Source organism: Lithobates pipiens, unplaced genomic scaffold (assembly GCF_037356315.1).
Source record: "Lithobates pipiens isolate NorthernLeopardFrog02 unplaced genomic scaffold, aLitPip1_a1.2 Scaffold_10, whole genome shotgun sequence".
Lineage (NCBI taxonomy): Eukaryota > Metazoa > Chordata > Amphibia > Anura > Ranidae > Lithobates > Lithobates pipiens.
Window position 1 is genome coordinate 232,442,053 of NW_027507686.1, and position 17,154 is coordinate 232,459,206.

A 17,154-nucleotide genomic window follows, 5' to 3' on the forward strand; every position below is an offset into this window, starting at 1 on the left:
TGCTCTGGACGTGAGGACGTCAGGAACAGTCTACTGCTGGTTTGTAGGGGGAGGAGGGGAGGATTGGGTATTGAGTATTGAGCTTTCCCCTCTCCTCTGGACAAAAGGAGCAGTTAACCCAAGAGTTGGGCTTTTAGGTAATAAATGGAGAGTTACGACCTTGGAATGGCCACTGTGGCATATGGTAAAATCTGCCCTAAACATGGACATTGCACCATCATATTTCTGGTCCACCAAGACTCCAATGTGCTGCAGGATACAGAGATTCTATGATGTGGCTTTCACAAACAAATATTAAACAAAAAATAATGGCACTGACACAGAAATTAATGTTACCGTAAATGTTTATTTCTGACCTCTAACTAAAGTGAACAAATCCACAGGGAAAGACCGTCTGTATCTTGAGAAATATTCAAAACTTCTAACTCCTTCCGATGGTTGGTGCAGTGATGGAAGAGAAGATATTGTGGTAGCTCTCAATGATCTGGATAAAAACATATTTTACTATGTTGTGCTTTTATATATCATGTTACCTAGGATTATACAGTCGATAAAGTAGTATAAAAATACATGGAGAGGAAAAGTATGCCAATAAACGTTGGGCTTCATTCAGCTGTTTCTTGAATGTACCAAACCACCACATAGTATACATTTTTCTGGGAACACCTAAACCACAGTGCCATGATTCTAGCGGCCGGGTGTTCTCAATTCCACCCATCAGAGCTTTTTTGGGGTCTAATGTTGCATACCCTTTAGCATTCACAAATAAATTATTCAAGCCCCACTCAGTAGGGGGAGAAATCTTTTGTAAAGAGGCTTTAAAGTGGTTGTAAACCCTTACAAACCACTTTGACCTACAGGTAAGCCTAGATTAAGGCTTACCTGTAGGTCCAAGAAATATCTCCTAAACCTACACGGTGTAGGAGATATTTACCTGAAGACAGCCACCGCTGTCTACGGTGCATGTGCCGTAGACAGCGGCGTGCAGGCGCACTGGGTAAGCCGCAGATCTTGGCGATATGCCGCGAGTGTCGGCTCCCTTGCGCATGCACGGGAGTGACGTCATCGCTGCTCCGGTGAATCACAGCGCCGGAGCAGCGAGACCCACAGAGACCCACCAAGAAGATGGACGCTCGGAACTACAGAGGACAGCGGTGACTTCGCTGGCTCCTGTGTCAGGTAAGTGACACATAATGGACTACTATGCGATGCATAGTAGTCCATTATGCTTTACCTTTGCAGGGAATCCCATCAGGGTTTACTTCCTCTTTAATGAGAGTGAACTCTAACAGTCTCATGTAGCATGTCCCCTCTCTCTGACAGTCTCCACAGTGTCTATTCACTCTACAAACACCCATCTTCCATATCTGCAGTCCCTGATCATCTCCTGTAGTATGTCTGAAGTCTCTGATAGACTTTTATTGTATAATGAACATTATGCGTGGCCCTTTAGAGCTGTCAGGGGCCACATTTGAGGCCCCCCTACTCCTTGTGTGTTGACAACAAACATTTGAGTCTCATTTGAGCTTTGAGTCTCCTGGAACTGCTGTCTATCTAATGCCGCGTACACACGGTCGAACTGTTTGACGTACTTAGTCCGTCATACAATCCGACGGACAATCCGTCGTACTTTCCACTGAACGGACTTGACCACACACGGATGCACAAACAGTCCAACGAAAGCTTGCGCGATGACGTGTACAGCACGTACGACGGGACTAGAAATAGGAAGTCCAAGACACAGCAATGCAACCTTTCGCCGTGTAAATCCTTTCTGGGCATGCGCCATTCTTAGTCCGTCGGACTAGCATACTGACGACCGTATTGTCCGCTGAAACCAAAGTACGACGAACAGATTTTTGGAAAATCCGAAATTCTTAGTACTCCGGACTGCACGCTGAAAAAGTCAGCTGAAGCCCACACACGAGCGGATTGTCCGCTGAAATGTGTTTCAACGGACTAAGTACGTCAAACAGTTCGACCGTGTGTACGCGGCATAAGATGTCTGCACCCAGCAGCTGTCTCAAGGTTTTTACATGTCTACAAAGGGAAGATTTTATTGGCAAATAACATGAATAAAATACATTAAATGCACATATAATCATATGGAATTTTTGCTGAAATGAATGGTCCTAAAGTGAAAAAACCTGTGTGAGAAGACTCTGACGGAAGTGGCCACTTGCTCCCTATGTGTAATAACATACTAGAATTTTGGAACTTTTCCACGACAACTCATCCGCGGTCTGTGAGGAATGGTTGTTTCCATGAAAACCTTCCTTCAAAGGATGGGATATTTTACTTGGGCAGATTCAGTTATGTGCTAAAGGTTCCTTGTGTAAAGCGAGGAGCGGAGGAGATGTCACCCTCACCTTATGGAGAGCATCACATGGAAGGAATCGAGGAATTGAGACTTTACATTCTGAAGGTCTCAGAGTATAACTTCTCTAAATCCACCTCGGAGCGCTTTGTTTTATGCGTGTCGGTGTTTGTTGGTCCGTCTTCTTTCTTATTGAAGGTTGACCAATCCTGACGTAATGCGGAAGTATTCCATAATCTGAGGAAACAGAAGAATATTCATATCGCTTATCCACCTTAGTCAGAAATTCCCTAAGTACCAGAGACAATCCTTAACCACTTGCCTACCAGGCACTTACACCCCCCTCCTGCCCAGGCCATTTTTCAGCTTTCAGCGCTGTTGCACTTTGAATGACAATTGCGCGGTCATGCTACATTGTACCCAAATTACATTTTTATAATTTTATTCACACAAATAGAGCTTTTTTTTTGGTGGTATTTAATCACTGCTGGGTTTTTAATTTTTTACAAAAAAATGCCCAAAAGTGTTGAAGAAAAAACATTTCTACTTAGTTTCTGTCAGTAAATTTTGTAAATAAGTAATTTATCTACTTCACTGTTGTGCGCTGATGAGGCAGCACTGATAGGCTGAACTGGTGGGCATTGATGAGGCAGCACTGATGGGCACTGATAGGCTGAACTGGTGGGCATTGATGAGGTGGCACTTATGGGCACTGATTAGGTGGCACTGATGAGCAGGCACTAATATGCCGCACGTATGGGCACTGATATGTGGCACTGATGGGCACTAATTGGTGGCACTGGTGGGCACTGATAGGCAGCATGGATAGGTGGCACTGATGGGTATTGATGGACAGCAGTGGTGGGCATTGATGGGCAGCACTGACAGGCGGCACTGATAGCCAGCATTAACTGACATCACTAATGGGCACTGATTGGTTGCACTTGTGGGCGCTGGTGGTCAATGATGGGCACTGATTGCTGTCACTGATTGGCGACACTGGTGGTGCTGATAAACAGTGCTCTGATTACATGTGTAGAAGTCCCCCTGTGAAGAGATGCCGCTGATCGGCTCTCCTCGCCACACACTCTGTCAGTGTGAGGCGAGGAGGGCCAAATGCCGGGGTTCCACCGATATGTGCCGTCGAAAACTCCCCGCGCATGCGCAGAACGGAAGGGCACTCCAGCTGAGTTGCCGATCAGCTGGAGTGACGTCACCATAGCGCATGCGCACATAGTAAGAGGGTTTTTCAGCAGGCAATTCCATTTCATGGGCACAATTGAAAGTTATGCAAAGAGCAGAGGGCACCAAAGATGTCAGATTGTGCCTCACTGTAAACCCGTGGTGCAACAGCGAGGCACAATATGACAAATACGGTGTCCATCTGCTGTTTTCATAGCATTAAATTCTGGCCGAGAAATTATATTGCCCATCGAAAAAAGGCCCCTACAATGTGCGCATGCACTATGGGACATCATTCCAGCTGATCGTCAACTCAGCTGGAGCGCCCTTCCATTCTGCAAATGCGTGGGCACTTTTCCACAGCAGGCACATATCGACACAACACCGGCATCTCTGTGTTTAAATGTGACCGGCTATGATTGGACACAGCAAATCACATGGTTAAAGAGTCACGGACGCTGCTCTTTACAGAGATCGTGGTTGTGCTGTGTCCTAGAAACACGGCGCGCGCCCGCGGGCACATGAGAGCGCCCGTTCTGGGACGCTGTCATATAACGGCGTCCCAGAACGAGAGCCTGCACCACCCCGCCATCATTTGATGGCAGGGCAGGTGGCAAGCCGTTAAGGAATAATTCCAGGGAAAAAAAAAATAGGTGTGGTTAGCTGTGGCGTGTAAAGCTCCACTAGCTCAAGAAACTCTGGAAAAAATGCTGGCTGAAAAATGCTGATTATAGCGTTTTTGTGCCAGCTTGTGGTAGAGTTTTAGTAGCTTTTAAAAGTGTTTTTACAGTACATGAAAAAATCTGTTAGGAGTGTTTTAATACTGTTTAGGAGCATTTAGCATTTTTTTGACAATAGATAAAATAGGATAAAATATTAGCTTCTAGGAACTTAAAAAAAATGCTAGTTTGTATGAAGCCTACAAGAACACTACAGGGGTTCTTGTAGGCTTGCTGTGTGCATGTCTCAGCATTAAAACAGCCAAATAATGTCTGTAATGTGTCCAATATGTGTATTTCCTATGAGCATCAGCACCAACTAATGGTCATAATTAAGTATTTTCCTGACATACCAAAATTAGAAAAGTATTGCATCATGGCCACTAGATGGCACTGACAATCATAGGAAATACACACATTAGACACATTACGGGTATTAACACAGCCAATGCAAATAATGTGCGCAATATGTCTAATATGTCTGGTCCCTATGATCATCAGCTCCATCTAGTGGTCATAATTAACCACTTGTCACCAAATCACGTACCTGTACATCATTGGCTTCAAGTTCTTGTACCGGGGAGATATGCAGCTGCAGGCATCACCCCAGTAACGTTTTTTAGAGCCGATCAGCTTTTTTGTAATGACAACCAATGCGGGTAAGCTTGGCTGTTATTACAAACAGCGGATGGACAGTCCCACCTGTCGCCTTCTGCAGCTTGCCCGGGCTCTCCTATCCCACCGGGAAACCTGAGCCACCAGCCGTCATGTCCGCCTGCTGGCCAGAGACCCGGACAAAGCTGGAATAGGCTTTGATTGGGTCTCCGATGTCATAGCGCCACTTCCGGTTTACTCCGCAGTCAACGGTGCCATTTAAAAAAAAATCCAAAGTATTCAAATGTGCAGATCTTTGCGTTTTGAATACTTTCAAGTGCAGAGGAGGGGTTTGGGGTGTTACAGACCCCCGATCCCTCCATAAAGAGTACCTGTCACTGCCTATTACTGTCACAAGGGACGTTTCTTGTGACAGCAATAAAAATCAACAGATTTATTTTTTTTAAGAGGGAAAGTGTAAAAATATAATAAAAAATAATCCAATAATAACCCATCCATCCATGCTTACATGCCAAAGCAAATGCATAGGTAAGTCGCACCCCGCAAATGTTAACAGAGTTCAACCCACAACACAGTATCTCACAAAAGTGAGTACACCCCTCGCGTTTTTGTAAATATTTTATATCTTTTCATGTGACAACACTGAAGAAATGACACTTTGCTACAATGTAAAGTAGTGAGTGTACAGCTTGTATAACAGTGTAAATTTGCTGTCCCCTCAAAATAACTCAACACACAGCCATTAATGTCTAAACTGCTGGCAAAAAAATTGAGTACACTCCTAAGTGAAAATGTCCAAATTGGGACCAAAGTGTCAATATTTTGTGTGGTCACCATTATTTCCAGCACTGCCTTAACCCTCTTGGCCATGGAGTTCACCAGAGCTTCACAGGTTGCCACTGGAGTCCTCTTCCCCTCCTCCATGATGACATCACAGAGCTGGTGGATGTTAGAGACCTTGCGCTCCTCCACCTTACGTTTGAGGATGCCCCACAGATGCTCAATAGGGTTTAGGTCTGGAGACATGCTTGGCCAGTCCATCACCTTTACCCTCAGCTTCTTTAGCAAGTCAGTAGTCTTGGAGGTGTGTTTGGGGTCATTATGTTAGAATACTGCCCTGCAGCCCAGTCTCCAAAGGGAGGGGATCATGCTCGGCTTCAGTATGTCACAGTACATGTTGCCATTCATGGTTCCCTCAATGATCTGTAGCTCCCCAGTGCCGGCAGCACTCATGCAGCCCCACACCATGACACTCCCACCACCATGCTTGACTGTAGACAAGACACACTTGTCTTTGTACTCCTCACCTGGTTGCCACCACAGACACTTGACACCATCTGAACCAAATACGTTTATCTTGGTCTCATCAGACCACAGGGCATGGTTCCAGTAATCCATGTCCTTAGTCTGCTTGTCATCAGCAAACTGTTTGCGGTCTTTCTTGTGCATCATCTTTAGAAGAGGCTTCCTTCTGGGATGACAACCATGCAGACCAGTTTCATGCAGTGTGCGGCGTATGGTCTGAGCACTGACAAGCTGACCCCCCCACCCCTTCAACCTCTGCAGCAATGTTGGCAGCACTCATACATCTATTTCCCAAAGACAACCTCTGGATATGACGCTGAGCACGTGCACTCAACTTCTTCGGTCGACCATGGAGATGCCTGTTCTGAGTGGAACCTGTCCTGTTAAACCCGCTGTATCGTCTTGGCCTCAGTGCTGGAGCTCAGTTTCAGAGTCTTGGCAATCTTCTTATAGCCTAGGCCATCTTTATCTAGAGCAACAATTCTTTTTTTCAGATCCTTCTGAGAGTTCTTTGCTATGAGGTGCCATGTTGAACTTCCAGTGACCAGTATAAGAGAGAGCGATAACACAAAATTTAACACACCTGCTCCCCATTCACACCTGAGACCTTGTAACACTAACGAGTCACATGACAGCGGGGAGGGAAAATGGCTAATTGGGCCGAATTTGGACATTTTCACTTAGGGGTGTACTCACTTTTGTTAACAGCGGTTTAGACATTAATGGCTGTGTGTTGAGTTATTTTGAAGGGACAGCAAATTTACACTGTTATACAAGCTGTACACTCACTACTTTACATTGTAGCAAAGTGTAATTTATTTAGTGTTGTTACATGAAAAGATATAATAACATAGCTTTTAAAAATGTGTGGGGTGTACTCACTTTTGTAAGATACTGTATGTGAGGTATCATCGTGATTGTTTGATCGAAGGCAATAATTCTAGCACAAGACCTCTTCTGTAACTCTAAACTGGTAACCGTTATTTTTTTTTTAAAGCGTCGCCTATGAAGATTTTTAAGTACTGTAATTTTTCGCCATTCCACAATTTTAACCACTTACGGACCACCTGCCGTCATTATACGTCTGCTCTTTGGAGAGGTATATTGTTGTTATGGCAGCAGCTAGCTGCTATAACCCCGGTATCTTCTTCTTCAGCGGGTGGTACATTTTCAGATAAAAATGGTCTCTGCGGCAGATTCGGCGCCAAATCTCTTTTATCGCCGGAGGGAGAGGTGCCCCCCTCCGCATCTCCACCGCTTACCGGACCCACCAGTAGCGGCGGAGACATTCGCATCCTTTCACGTGGATGCCTGGCTGCCGAGTGAGGGAAAGATGGACCCCACTCGGCTCCATAGCATTGACTGGAGGAAGCGACTTCAAACGTCACTTCTGCTCAATGCTCTTTAAACAGAATTTTTTTTATGAATTACATTTTTTTTCTTTTATTACATTTTAGTGTAAATATGAGATCTGAGGTCTTTTTTGGCCCCAGATCTCATATATAAGAGGTCATGTCATTCCTTTTTTTCTATTACAAGGGATGTTTACATTCCTTGTACAATAATAGCAATAAAAGTAGCCCAATTTTCTTTTTTTTAAAGGACAGTGTCAAAAAACAAAAACAAAAAAACAAAAAGTAAAATAAATTAGAAAAAAAATAAAAATTAAGCACCTCGTCCCACAAGCTCGCACGCAGAAGCGAACGCATACGTGAGTAGCGCCCCCATATGAAAACGGTGTTCAAACCACACATGTGAGGTATTACCATGATCCTTAGAGTGAGAGCAATAATTCTAGCACCAGACCTCCTCTGCAACTCAAAACTGGTAACCTGTAGACATTTTTAAATGTCGCCTATGGAGATTTTTTAAGGGTAAAAGTTTGTCGCCATTGCGGATGCAATTTTGAAGCACGACATGTTGGGCATCAATTTACTCGGAGTAACATTATCTTTCACAATATAAAAAATAAATAAAATTGGGCTAACTTTACTATTGTCTTGTTTTTTAATTCAAAAGTGCCGTTGCTTCAGGGCTCATGTGCCAATGATGTTGGCACATGCTGATACAGGGGATATCTCCTAAACCGTGCAGGTTTTGGCGATATCTGGGTACAGGTAAGCCTTATTATAGGCTTACCTGTAGCAAAAAAAAGGGGTTGTAAAGGGTTTAGAACCACGTTAAGTGGTTAAAGCATGACATGTTAGGTATCTATTTAATCAGCGTAACATCATCTTTTACATTATATGAAAAAAAATTGGACTAACTTTACTCTTTCTTTTTAATTTATTAGAATGTATTATTGTACATAAAAATTGCGTTTGAAAAACCGCTGTGCAAATACAGTGTGATATAAAATATTGCAACAATTGCCATATTATTCTCTAGTGTCTCTGCTAAATAAATAAATAAATATATATACAGTGGTGTGAAAAAGTGTTTGCCCCCTTCCTCATTTCCTGTTCCTTTGCATGTTTGTCACACTTAAGTGTTTCGGAACATCAAACCAATTTAAACAATAGTCAAGGACAACACAAGTAAACACAAAATGCAATTTGTAAATGAAGGTGTTTATTATTAAAGGTGAAAAAAAATCCAAACCATCATGGCCCTGTGTGAAAAAGTGATTGCCCCCTAAACCTAATAACTGGTTGGGCCACCCTTAGCAGCAACAACTGCAACCAAGCGTTTGCGATAACGTGCAATGAGGCTTTTACAGCGTCCTGGAGGAATTTTGGCCCACTCATCTTTGCAGAATTGTCCTAATTCAGTTACATTAGAGGGTTTTCGAGCATGAACGGCCTTTTTAAGGTCATACCACAACATCTCAATAGGATTCAGGTCAGGACTTTGGCTAGGCCACTCCAAAGTCTTCATTTTGTTTTTCTTCAGCCATTCGGTGGTGGACTTGCTGGTGTGTTTAGGATCATTGTCCTGCTGCAGAACCCAAGTTCGTTTCAGCTTGAGTACATGAACAGATGGTCGGACATTCTCCTTCAGGATCTCTTGCTAGACAGCAGAATTCATAGTTCCTTTTATCACGGCAAGTCTTCCAGGTCCTGAAGCAGCAAAACAGCCCCAGACCATCACACTACCACCACCATATTTTACTGTTGGTATAATGTTCTTTTTATGAAATGCAGTGTTCCTTCTACGCCAGATATACTTGGACACACACCTTCCAAAGAGTTCCACTTTTGTCTCATCGGTCCACAGAATGTTGTCCCAAAAGTCTTGGGGATCATCAAGATGTGTTGTGGAGAAATTGAGACGAGCTTTGGTTTTTTTTTGCTCAGCAGTGGTTTTCTCCTTGGAACTCTGCCATGCAGGCCATTTTTGCCCAGTCTTTTCCTGATGGTGGAGGCATGAACGCTGACCTTAACTGAGGCAAGTGAGGCCTGCAGTTCCTTGGACGTTGTTGTGGGGTCTTTTGTGACCTCTTGGATGAGTCGTCGCTGCGCTCTTGGGGTAATTTTGGGCGGCCGGCCACTCCTGGGAAGGTTCACCACTGTTCCATGTCTTCGCCATTTGTGGATAATGGCTCTCACTGTGGTTCGCTGGATTCCCAAAGCTTTGGAAATGGCTTTATAACCCTTTCCAGACTGATAGATCTCAATTACTTTCTTTCTCAATTGTTCCTGAATTTCTTTGGGTCTCGGCATGATGTGTAGCTTTTAAGGATCTTCTGGTGGACCTTACTGTGTCAAGCAGCTCCTATTTAAGTGATGCCTTGATTGTGAACAGGTGTGGCAATAATCAGGCCTGGGTGTGGCTAGAGAAATTGAACTCAGGTGTGGACAACCACAGTTATAGTATGTTTTAACAAGGGGGGCAATCACTTTTTCACACAGTGCCATGATGGTTTGGATTTTTTTTCACCTTTAATAATAAACACCTTCATTTACAAATTGCATTTTGTGTTTACTTGTGTTGTCCTTGACTATTGTTTAAATTGGTTTGATGTTCCGAAACACTTAAGTGTGACAAACATGCAAAGGAACAGGAAATGAGGAAGGGGGCAAACACTTTTTCACACCACTGTATATATATATATATATATATATATATATATATATATATATATATATATATATAAAATGTTTCGGGGGTTTTAAGTAATATCTAGCAAAAAATACAGATTTTAACTTGTAAGCTGCAAATGTTAGAAAAGTGCTTAGTCTTCAAGTGGTATTTTCCACATTTACCAAAATTAGAAAAGTATTGCATTATGGCCACTAGGTGGCATTGATAATCATAGGAAATACACACATTGGACACATTACAGAAATTATTCTCAATGGCTGAGTGATTACTGAGGTATGGCACATCAATTTTTTTTATAAATCGAACCCCAACTGTTATGTCAGGACTGGCTAATGGATTTATTGTTTATCTAGCTTGTTTTAATCTTTACTGTTTCTTCAAACATGTCCATGACCATTATGATTATTAATAATAGAATGTCAATGACCATTATGATTATTAATAATAGAATTCCAGCCATTGGTATGTTATACATAGTTACACTGGTCCAGCTTGGATCAGTATAACTACATTGGTCGGGTATGGTATATAGACATAGTAGTTACATTGATCCAAACTGGACCAGTGTAACTATGTATAACATACCCAGGGCCGTCTTTAATATTGATTGGACCCTGGGCAAAAATTTTCTTAGGGCCCCCCTCCCCACATGCAATTTCGCTCTCCACCTTCTCTGAGACATACCATAAATAGCAGCTAGACTTAAAATCAGTTTACTGTATCAGATCAGGCAGCGATTGCGATTGCCAGAGGTTACAGCATATCATTACTGCTTACTGACTGGATGCTAGAGGTTACAGCACTCCTTAAGGCTCACTGATTAGTTGCTAGAGGTTACAGCACATTTCTGCTTGTTGATTGGCTGCTAGAGATTGCTGTACAGTAATACTGCTCACTGGTTGCTATAGGTTACAGCACATCTTCTCCTCACTGCAGGGGGGCATGATATACCTATGAATGCTGCCTTTATTTACATATCAATGCAGTTGGCCTCAACTATTTACATATGCATGTCACTGCTATTTACATATGAATGCCAGTATTTACATGTAAACACAGGTCAGCAGGTGAGTCATCTGTACACAACAATAGGGCAGAGCTGGGCAGCATTAGTAGCAGCACAGGACTAAAACTTCAAGGGACAAGGGAATGTAAACTGGCATAGTTGGCAAGTATGAGGCAGCTGCTTTGGGCCCCACAACAATGACAGGGCCCAGGGCAGCTGCCCCTTTTGCCCTGCCTTAAAGATGGCCCTGAACATACCAATGGCTGGAATTCTATTATTACCATAATGGTCATGGACAAGTTTGAAGAAACAGTGAAGATTAAAACAAGCGAGATAAACATTGAATACATTAGCCAGTAGAGTCCTGACATAACAAATAGGGATCTATTTATAAAAGATGTGATGTGCCCTACCTCAGCATTCACACAGCCATTACATAGTTAGTAATGTTGAATAAAGACACCAGTCCATCCGGTTCAACCTGAGTGAGTGTCTACAGTTATCCCTATCCCTGTACATTGCACACTCACATTGGTCCCTACCCTCAGGGAGCCCACAATCCAAGGTCCCCATTCATATACTAGGGCCAATTTTGTACAGAAGCCAATTAACCTACCTGCATGTCTTTGGAGTGTGGAAGGAAACCGGAGTACCCAGAGGAAACCCACACAGGCACAGGGAGAACATACAAACTCCAGGCAGGTAGTGTCATGGTTGGGATTCAAACCAGCGACCCTTTTTACTGCTAGGTGAGAGTGCTACCCACTACACCACTGTGCCACCCTGTGTGTCCATTGAAAAACAAAAATCCACGTAATGTATCTAATGTGTGTATTTAGTATGAGCATCAGTGCCACCTAGTGGCTATGATGCAGTACTTTCCTAATTTTGGAATTTCAGGAAAGTACCTTATTATACTAGATGGCGCTGTCAATCATAAGGAAAGTACCTTGTTACACTAGATCAGGGATATGCAATTAGTGGACCTCCAGCTGTTGCAAAACTACAAGTCCCATGATGCCTCTGCCTCTGGGTGTCATGCTTGTGGCTATCAGAGTCTTGTTATGACTCATGGGACTTGTAGTTCTGCAACAGCTGGGGGTCCGCTAATTACATATCCCTGCACTAGATGGCGCTGTCAATTATAAAAAATACACATATTAGACACATGACGGGCATTATTTGCAATGACTGTGTGCATGCTAAAACATTCACACAGAATTTTCTTTTATTATTTTTTTACGAATAAACCCTTATATTGTTCTTTTACCCAGACACATCTAACCATGCTTTTTTTTTCATTTTTTGTGTTATAATTGTCATATTAATGTTGATGCACTACTCTACTAATTAGCAGATTTAGTGTGTCTGATAGAATAGAATAGATATAGATAGAATTTCACATAAGGAGAGGTTCTAATCCTTCCCTCTTCTATCTGCACAAAACAAAAAAAAAATACATTGCCTTGACATAAACTTTAAGGCCTCATGCACACTGAGGGTTAAAATCGCTGTTTTCAGGGGCGTCCGGCTGTTTTTTTGGGGTTTTTTTTTCTGTCTCTTAAATGCCCCTCCATAGTAGCCTGTGGGGGGATTTACTAAAACTGGAGAGTGCAAAGTCTGGTGCAGCTCTGCATAGAAACCAATCGGCTTCCAGGTTTTATTGTCAAAGCTTGATTGATCAAGCTGAAGTTAGAAGCTGATTGGTTACCATGCAGAGCTGCACCAGATTCTGAGTGCACCAGTTTTAGTAAATCCTCCCCTATGTCCATGCACACATAGGTGTTTAGTAGGGATGAGCTGAACACCCCCTTTCCCCGGTTCGGTTCGCACCAGAACATTCGAACGGACTGAAAATTCGTACGAACTTTAGAACGCTATTAAAGTCTATGGGACTCGAATGTTCGAAATCAAAAGTGCTAATTTTAAAGGCTAATATGCAAGATATGCAACAGAACAACACCAGCAATAAGGGGTATCTTCAGGGCTCGAGTCCTGCGGGAACGCGTGGGAACAGCGTCCCCGCACTTTTTTCACAGCAGGAACGCCGTTCCCTTTGCAGGACCAGAGCCGCCCGAGGCTCTAGCACAGTCTGCTAGCTGTGTTGTCTTCACAGAGCTGACATCGGAAGAGCAGCACAGTGATGCACGGAGGGCAGGGGCTGGCTCAGTTAACTGATTGGTTAATAGAACTGCTCTGCATTCTATCAACCAATCAGTTAACTGGGGCAGGTCCCGCCCTCTGTCCATCCCTTTGCTGCACTTCCGATGTCATTTGCTGTGTCCTGTGTAAGGTAAGACAGGGAAGAGGGGGCTGTTATGAAGGAGGGAGGGGGAAAGTATCAGAAACTGAAAGGAATGGAATGAGGAGAGGTGATATAAAAGGGAGGCAGGGCAGGAATGTGAAGGGGGGTTCTACAAAGGGGGTGAGGACAGGAATGTAAAGGAAGTGCCATAAAGGGGCTGAGGACAGGTTTAAATTTTAAAACTAGCTACTTGGTCATCTTCCGTACTATGTCGCATTCGCAGTCTGATCATCTCCTGTAGTATGTCGCATTCACAGTCTGGTCATCTCCTGTAGTATGTCGCATTCGCAGTCTGATCATCTCCTGTAGTCGCATTCACAGTCTGATCATCTCCTGTAGTCGCATTCGCAGTCTGGTCATCTCCTGTAGTATGTCGCATTCACAGTCTGGTCATCTCCTGTAGTCACATTCGCAGTCTGGTCATCTCCTGTAGTCACATTCGCAGTCTGGTCATCTCCTGTAGTCGCATTCGCAGTCTGGTCATCTCCTGTAGTCGCATTCACAGTCTGATCATCTCCTGTAGTCGCATTCACAGTCTGATCATCTCCTGTAGTTGCATTCGCAGTCTGATCATCTCCTGTAGTATGTCGCATTCGCAGTCTGATCATCTCCTGTAGTATGTCGCATTCACAGTCTGGTCATCTCCTGTAGTCGCATTCGCAGTCTGGTCATCTCCTGTAGTCGCATTCGCAGTCTGGTCATCTCCTGTAGTCGCATTCGCAGTCTGATCATCTCCTGTAGTCGCATTCGCAGTCTGATCATCTCCTGTAGTCGCATTCGCAGTCTGATCATCTCCTGTAGTCGCATTCGCAGTCTGGTCATCTCCTGTAGTCGCATTCGCAGTCTGATCATCTCCTGTAGTCGCATTCGCAGTCTGGTCATCTCCTGTAGTCGCATTCGCAGTCTGGTCATCTCCTGTAGTCGCATTCGCAGTCTGATCATCTCCTGTAGTATGTCGCATTCGCAGTCTGATCATCTCCTGTAGTATGTCGCATTCACAGTCTGGTCATCTCCTGTAGTCGCATTCGCAGTCTGGTCATCTCCTGTAGTCGCATTCGCAGTCTGGTCATCTCCTGTAGTCGCATTCGCAGTCTGATCATCTCCTGTAGTCGCATTCGCAGTCTGATCATCTCCTGTAGTCGCATTCGCAGTCTGATCATCTCCTGTAGTCGCATTCGCAGTCTGATCATCTCCTGTAGTCGCATTCGCAGTCTGGTCATCTCCTGTAGTCGCATTCGCAGTCTGATCATCTCCTGTAGTCGCATTCGCAGTCTGATCATCTCCTGTAGTCGCATTCGCAGTCTGGTCATCTCCTGTAGTCGCATTCGCAGTCTGGTCATCTCTTGTAGTCTCATTCCCGGTCTGGTCATCTCCTGTACTATGTCGCATTCACAGTCTGGTCATCTCCTGTAGTCGCATTCGCAGTCTGATCATCTCCTGTAGTCTCATTCCCGGTCTGGTCATCTCCTGTAGTCGCATTCACAGTCTGGTCATCTCCTGTAGTCGCATTCACAGTCTGGTCATCTCCTGTAGTCGCATTCGCAGTCTGATCATCTCCTGTAGTCGCATTCGCAGTCTGATCATCTCATGTAGTCGCATTCGCAGTCTGGTCATCTCCTGTAGTCGCATTCGCAGTCTGATCATCTCCTGTAGTCGCATTCGCAGTCTGGTCATCTCCTGTAGTCGCATTCGCAGTCTGGTCATCTCTTGTAGCATGTCGCATTTGCAGTCACTGTATTTTATGTGAAATATATATATATATATATATATGCATATGAGCGTATCTTTTTTTTTTTTTTTTTTTTGGTGGGGGAGTGGATCTTGGGTGGGAGTTCCCACACTTTTTTCCCCAGGACTTGACCCCTGGGTATCTTCAGGTATATATTGTGCTGGAGGCACACAACATCCACTTTAACTCCTGTAGATGCCTATATTAGAGAACACCAGCAATAAAGGGTAGATACAGGTGTATACTGTGCTGTGCTGGAGGCACACAACACCCACTAACTCCTGCAGATGCCTATATTAGAGAACACCAGCAATAAAGGGCAGATACAGGTATATACTGTGCTGGAGGCACACAACACCCACTAACTCCTGCAGATGCCTATATTAGAGAACACCAGCAATAAAGGGTAGATACAGGTGTATACTGTGCTGGAGGCACACAACACCCACTAACTCCTGCAGATGCCTATATTAGAGAACACCAGCAATAAAGGGTAGATACAGGTATATACTGTGCTGGAGGCACACAACACCCACTAACTCCTGCAGATGCCTGTTCACATTAGATGATTTAGTATTGCGGGCACAATCACAGTGAAAATCACGGTAAAATGCTCAACACGCATTTGGGTATCATCATTCTTAATGGCACCCCAAACACGGTGCGATTCTGCCAGGATTGTCACGCAGATTTATTTTTTATTTTTTTACGTTTGGATCGAGTGGAAAGGGGTTAGGTCCTCTGTCAGGTTTCTATTGATGTGTCCCCCATTGAGGAGATTCACCCATTCTATTTGTCCTGGTGACCAGTATCACCTAGGAAAAAATGAAGGGAAAACTGAGTTGTGCCCAGGGCAAAGGGTAGAGGAAAATCTTCCAATGGGGATCACTGTTTTGAGGACCACTCTCTAAAGACTGGATTTCCCTTCACTTTAGGAGATTTCCTTTTGTTTATTGTTGCATCTCTGGGCCAGAAAATGATGGAAAATGTCCCCAATGGTACATAGACAGTAAAAAATAACTTGGGAGGGGATTTAACCCTTCCCTTCTCTATTCAAAAAAAAAAAGTTTTCCCCATACATACACTCATAAATTCTGCCAACCAGTGTTGGTTGGATCAGAAGACTTCTATGATCTAGGACAGTGGTCTCCAAAAGGCGGCCTGGGGGTCGGATGTGGCCCTTTGCTTGCCTTTATCTGGCCCAAATGACATTAATGATGGAGCACCATTCCCTCTACTGACACCATCAATGGGGCACTATTCTTCGTATTGATATTAACAATAGGGCACTATTCCTCCCATTAAAACCAATGATGAGGCACTATCCCTCCCACTGACCCAACGGTGGGGTACTATTCCTCCCACAGACACCAATAGTGGGGCACTATTCCTCCCACTGATACCAATGATAGGGCACTTATGTTGGGGCATTTTCTACTTCTACTGGCCACAGTCTGGCCCCCTTAAAGCCCGATGAACAGTAAACTGGCCCTTTTTTTAGAAAGTTTGGAGACCCCTGATCTAGGAGATGACCACTAACCCATCGGGTGCTCCAACCAAAACTTTTGTCAAGGTTTCCTCACCATTATCTTGGCCAGGATGTTCAACAGGGAGCTTCAGTGGAAAGTCATCATCGGCATCTCGACGAACTCTGCTAAAGATGGAAAGAGCAGCAATTATAAACCAAGATAAAATGTAATAATATATATAATACTGTGTGTGTGTGTGTATGTGTGTGTGTGTGTGTGTGTGTGTGTGTATGTATGTATGTGTATATATATATATATATATATATATATATATATATATATATATATATATATATATATATATATATATATATATATATATAAAAAATCAAATATAATATGTATTATAGGATATTTGCATCTTCCCAAGAACTGTAATGCATTTATACTGTATGTGGCACCT

At 43.6% G+C, this 17,154-nt stretch overlaps 1 long non-coding RNA gene across 1 annotated transcript; it reads right to left on the reverse strand.

The window, feature by feature from the left end:
• Window positions 1–342: 342 nt before the first annotated feature.
• LOC143942419 (uncharacterized) lies at window positions 343–16,883 on the reverse strand. Its single transcript, XR_013264771.1, has 3 exons — window positions 16,806–16,883; window positions 2,370–2,554; window positions 343–484 (listed from the first exon to the last, which is right to left on the reverse strand). It is a non-coding gene; the product is annotated as an uncharacterized LOC143942419 (long non-coding RNA).
• Between the last annotated feature and the right edge of the window lie 271 nt (window positions 16,884–17,154).